This window comes from Mustela erminea, chromosome 10 (assembly GCF_009829155.1).
Source record: "Mustela erminea isolate mMusErm1 chromosome 10, mMusErm1.Pri, whole genome shotgun sequence".
Classification (NCBI taxonomy): domain Eukaryota; kingdom Metazoa; phylum Chordata; class Mammalia; order Carnivora; family Mustelidae; genus Mustela; species Mustela erminea.
This window is the reverse complement of record NC_045623.1, coordinates 66,707,057-66,713,056: the sequence shown is the minus strand read 5'-3', so window position 1 is coordinate 66,713,056 and position 6,000 is coordinate 66,707,057.

Below are 6,000 nucleotides of genomic sequence, written 5' to 3'. Positions count from 1 at the left end.
ATTGTGTAACACGGCAATAGTTCATTCTTTGGATTGCTGTGTGAAATCGTATTGTGAAAGTTATGGCATGTTTATCCATTCCACTACAGTGATGGGCATTTGAGTTGTCTCCAGTCTGGGCTACTGTGAAAAATCCTGCTACAAGCATCCTTAGTAAATGACTTTTGGTGGGGACCTGCTCTCATTTCTCTCGGGCATATACCAATTCATGGAACGGATAGATTCTAGAGTAGGCCTTGGTTTCATTTTAGTGGTTCTTGCCCATTTCTTCACTTTCCAGCAATTCTCTGGGAATATTAGTCGTTCCATATCCGCAACACCTGTCATTGTCAGACTTTGGAAGTGCTTCTGATAGGTGTGTAATGGGATGTCAGTGTTGTGTAAATTTTTATTTCCCTCATAACTAATGGTGCTGAGTATCTACCTCCTCTTTCTTATAAGCCATTTGAATACCTTCTTTTATAATTACCTGCTGTACAGAAGCATTAAATCACTATACTGTGCACCTGAAACTAATACTAACACTGTCTGTTAACTAACTGAAATATAAATAACAACTTCATGGATAGGAAAAAAAGTGCCTCTTCATCTTTTGCCCGTAATTTTGATTGAATTTACGTTGAGGCTGTTATGAGGTATATTAACATTTAGACCTGTATCTTTCTCATGAACTGAATCCTTTACTTTGAAGTGCCCCTCTTTATCTCTGGTAAGTTTTTTAGCCTTAAAGTGGACTTTGTCAAAAATTAATACAACTAGGGCGCCTGGGTGGCTCAGTCATTAAGTGTCTGCCTTCAGCTCAGGTCATGATCCCAGGGTTCTGGGATGGAGTCCTGTATGGAGCTCCCTGCTTAGTGGAGAGTCTGCTTCTCCCTTTGCCTGCTGCTCCCCCTGCTTGTCCATGCGCTGTCAGATAAATGAAGTCTTTTTTTTTTTTAATTGATACAACTAGGTGAGCTCCTTTTTTATGTTTGCATGTTTATCTTTTCCTATCCTTTGTTGTTCAACATATCTATCTTTATGTTTTAAAGTGGCTCTTGCTAGCAGAAAACAGTTGAATTTTGTTTATTTAGTTTGATAATCTTTGTGTTTTGATTTAGTCCATTTTCTATTTAATTCAATTAATGACATATTGGGTTTAAATCTACATCTTACTATGTACATTCTTTTTTTCCTGCCTATTCTAGATTTTTTTCCCCTCCTACTTACTTTTATATTTATATAAAATAAGTACATATTTATATGTATTTTTATATATGTATATATACATATAAATGTGTATTTATATATTATTGGTATTCCATGCTTTTCTTGCCTGAACTTGAAAATTTTACTATTGTTTCAGTGGCTATCCTGAAATTACAATTCACATCCTTTAATATACCAAAGTCTACTGCTGGCACTTTTGCTCTCTTTCCAATGTAAAGACATTAGAATATATTTTTTAAAGATTTCATTTATCTATCTATCTATCTATCTATCTAACTATCTAAGATAGAGCAAGAGTGAGAGCACATGAGCTGGGGAAGGGGCAGAGAAAGAGGGAGAGGGAGAGAGAGAATCTCAAGCAGATTGTGCATAACCATGGAGTCTGACGCAGGACTTGATCTCACAACCCTGAGATCACGACCTGAGCCAAAGCCAAGAACTGGATGCTTAACTGACTGAGTCACCCAGGCACCCTAGGATATTCTAACTCCCAAATAAATATTCTGATTTGTATGTTTTATTTACCCTTTTTATGTGTGCTTAATTTCTTCTGACTCGTCTTCCTTCTTCTCCCTGAAAATAACCACCTTTATAAATTAAGTTCCTTTTATTTATTTATATTATTCATTTTAAGGTGGCTCCATGCCCAGTATGGAGCCCAACACGGGGCTTGAACCCACCACCCCGAGATCAAGACCTGAGCTGAGATGGAGTCAGACACTTAACTGAGCCACCCAGATGCCCCTACTAAGTTCATTTTAGTATGACCTGTTGAAATCTCTCAGCTTTTGTTCCTTCATTTTTATTGCATCATATTTATAGATTACTGCCAGGTATGGAATTCTAGGTTAGTGGATTTCTTTCAGCACTTTAAAATTTGCACTCCGTCGTCTTCAGTTGTTTTTGTTGAGAAGTTAGCTGCTGTTGCTCATTTGAAAGCCATTCCCACCCCCCGCTACCCCCCTGCTACTTTTAAGACTTTGTCTTTGGTTTTTAGCACTTTTACTACAACGTACCTCCATGTGTATTCTCTTTGTTTATATGCTTAGGGTTCAGAGAGCTTTTTAAATCTGTGGCTTGATATTGGAAAATTTCAGAAAGTTCCTCTGCCATTAAATGATCAAAACTGCTCTGTCTCTCCTTCCAGGACTCCAATTACACCTGCAAAGTTTCTCATTGTATTATCTGTCTTAACCTGTCTTCTGTATTTTAATATTTTTTACTTTTCTGCTTTATTCTGAATAATTTCTTCTGCCTTTCAAGGCATTTTTTCCAGCTATATTTAATCTCAGGTAAACCTACCCACTGACTTTTTAACCTTATTCTATTTTTCTGCTCTAGAATTTCTGTGGTGCTTTTTTAAATTTCATATAGATAGATAAAGTTTTATATGCATGTGTGCTTTCTACTACATATGTAAGTAGTTTCTAATTCTCCAATGAATTAAAATTTCATTTTTAGGTCTTACTGAACATACTAATCATAATTATTTAAAAATTTCTGGTATGAACAGACATTTCTCCAAAGAAGATATCTGGATGGCCAACAGACCCATGAAAAGATGCTCAATATCACTTGTCAGGGAAATACATGCCAAAATCACAATGAGACATCCCCTCACACCTGTCAGAAAGGCTAAAATCCAAAACAAAAGAAATCCAAAACAAGTCTCGGTGAGGATGTGGAGAAAAATGAACCCTTGTACACTATTGGTGGGAATGCAAACTGATGCGGCCACTGTGGAAAACAGTATGGAGGTTCCTCAAAAAGTTAAAAATGGGGTGCCTGTGGGCACCTGGGTGGCTCAGTTAAGTGTCTGCCCTTGGCTCAGGTCATGGTCCCAGGGTCCTGGATCAAGTCCCGCACCAGGCTCCCTGTTCGGTGGGGAGTCTGCTTCTCCCTCTCCCTCTGCCCTTACCCCCCTGCTTAGAGAGTGCTCCTGCACTAAGTAAATAAACAAAATCTACTAAAAAAAAAGTTAAAAACAGAACTACCCTACAATCCTGTAATCCCACTACTGGGTATTTACCCAAAGAATACAAGAACACTAATTCAAAGGGATACATGCACCCCTACCTTTAGTGTAGCGTTGTTTACAATAGCCAAATTATGGAAGCAGCCCATGTGTCCATCCATAGATGAACAGATAAAGAAGATGGGGCATTATATACACAATGGAATACTACTTAGCCCTAAAAAAGAATGAAATCTTGCCATTCACTACGACAGAGCTAGAGAATATAATGCTAAGTGAAATAAGTCAGTCAGAGAAAGTTAACTTACCATCTGATTTCACTCATGTGGAATTCAAGAAACAAAACAAACGAGCAAAGGAGAAGAGAGAAGAGCAAGCGAAACCAAGAATCACACTCTTAACTCCAGAGAACAAACTGGTTATCAGAGGAGAGGTGGGTAGAAGGTTGGGTTAAATAGGTGGTAGGGATCAAGGGGGGCACTTTTGATGGGCACCAGGTGTCATATGGAAGTGCTGAATCACTAAAGTTGTACACCTGAAACTAATATTACACTGTAAGCAAACTATCCTGGAATCAAAATAAAAACAATATACATAAATAATTCAATTTAATTAGTCTCTTAACTCTAATCTGAAGCCCCTGTGGGTCTATTCTATTGTCTCTTGCTTTTGTTGTTCTCATTCATATTGTCTTGTCTCTTCCTGTGCCTGGTTATTTTTAATTGTGTGCAGACACTGTATTTGAAAACTTGTTTGTAAAAATAATTGAAGCCTAGGATGTTGTTTTTCTCCACAGAGGATTTATGATAGTTTCTCCCAGAACCTAGAAACACTGGCAAACAGGGACTACCACAAATCAATTTAATGAGAATTCTAACTCAACTACAGTTCATTCACTCTATCTCCTCTTCACCCTTCCCTCCAGGGTGTAGACTTTTGGGGTCCCAAAGCAAGGGGACTTAACTCCCCCTTTTTAGGACTTTGCAGGCCCAAATTGTGCCCCTATCTTGGGAGGCTCTGGTAACTGCCCCTACCCTCCTTTCTCTCCTAATAAACAAAGGTAAGCTTGCAGAAGCTATGTGGGCACTGTGTGACCTTTTCCCTCAAGCCTAATTAGACCCTTGAATACTTGACCCATTTGGGCTAATTTCTTTCAATGTGGAATGTGGCTGGCCTTCAGAAATGGCCAGTCTCCATTATATGAAAACTCAGGAGCTAGAAGGCAGCTGGAGCGAGTGGTAGGCAGCCAGTAGACAGGCAGACAGAATAAAGCACTGAAGCAGAAAGAAGCATAGAAGAACCATTTAGAGATCCTTAAAACTCTCCTGGTTCTTCATGGGACAGAAGCATATCTCTACTTGCGCTCACCAAGACTTTCCCCACACCCTTAGGATCAACTCCCCTTTTTACACTTATGCTAAACTGAAGTGGGGGTTGTGTCTTTGCAGCTAAGAGCCACAATGTTAGGGAAGGACTGGTGTTTCATACATATATATTTAAGATTTATGTATTTGAGAGAGAGAGAGAGCGTGAGGAGGAGGGGCAGGGAGGAGAAAGAATTTCAAGCCCTGGGCTCGGGGCGATCCCACGACCCTGAGATCACAGTGCAAGCCAAAACAAAGAGTCAGATGCTTAACCAAGTGGGCCACCCAGCATCCCTAGTGTTTTATATTTTGTCAAGACTATAGAATACTAGGAGCACCTGGGTGGCTCAGTGGGTTGAGGCCTCTGCCTTCGGCTTGGGTCATGGTCCCAGGGTTCTGGAATCGAGCCCCACATTGGACTCTGCTTGGCGGGGAGCCTGCTTCTACCCCTCTCTCTCTGCCTACTTGTGGTCTCTGTCTGTCAAATAAATAAATAAAATCTTTTTTTAAAAAAGACCACAGGCTACTGTTACTAATAAGTTGAGAGACAAATCAAGAGTCGACATATCTTTGAAAGACTTTCAAGGTAAAGGCCTGTGATTTTGAGGCCACTTTCTAATGTTTTTCTGCCAGGGACATCCCATAGGTCTTCCAGAACTGCTTTACCACCAGGATCACTTGCAAGGCACAGTCAACCGTATCTGATAAGATATGTGCGTGTAGGTAGACTATGAGCAGTTGGAGGCAAGGCAGAGCCACACAGCTCCTGCAAAATAATGCAAGCAGTGAAGTGGGCTAGCACCAGGACACTGAGAAGATGCTGCATTTAGTGCCGAAAGGGTCCATAAAGGAGGTGGGCATGAATACTAGCAATAACTATTGCTTGGAATAGGCTAGGAGCAGAACAGGTGCTCAATCAACCACAGCAATAGAAGACACATCAGTTGTGTAAATACAGTTTTTTGCAAACAAGGGTTGCCTCCATTTATTTCTCCCACACAGGGTGGTGAACCCTCTGAGGACAAGGTCTATGACTTTGTACAATCAATGCCCATCACAGGGTCTGATATACAGTAGGCAGTGAGTGAATGCTGAATGAGTGAATGGAAGAATTAACAGCATTTTACAAGAACGGGTCTACAATACCTTGTCTTAAACTCCTGAGGCCATACGTTTCAGAATAAAGAACTTTTCAGATGTTAGAAAGGTAACAATGATACATATTACATAACACCCTCATGGGGTCTGGGGCAGCACTTCATAGTCAAATATGCTACGACTATAAGCAGAGTCATAGTACATGGAATAAATTAAATCTACAAATAGCCCCACATCCATTCAGATCAGGTTTTGCTGTCAAATACATTTTGTCACCAAACTTAATCAATTAAAAAAAATGCTCTAGATTCCAGAATTATAAAGATCTGCTAAAAATGAAAACTCAAGGAAACC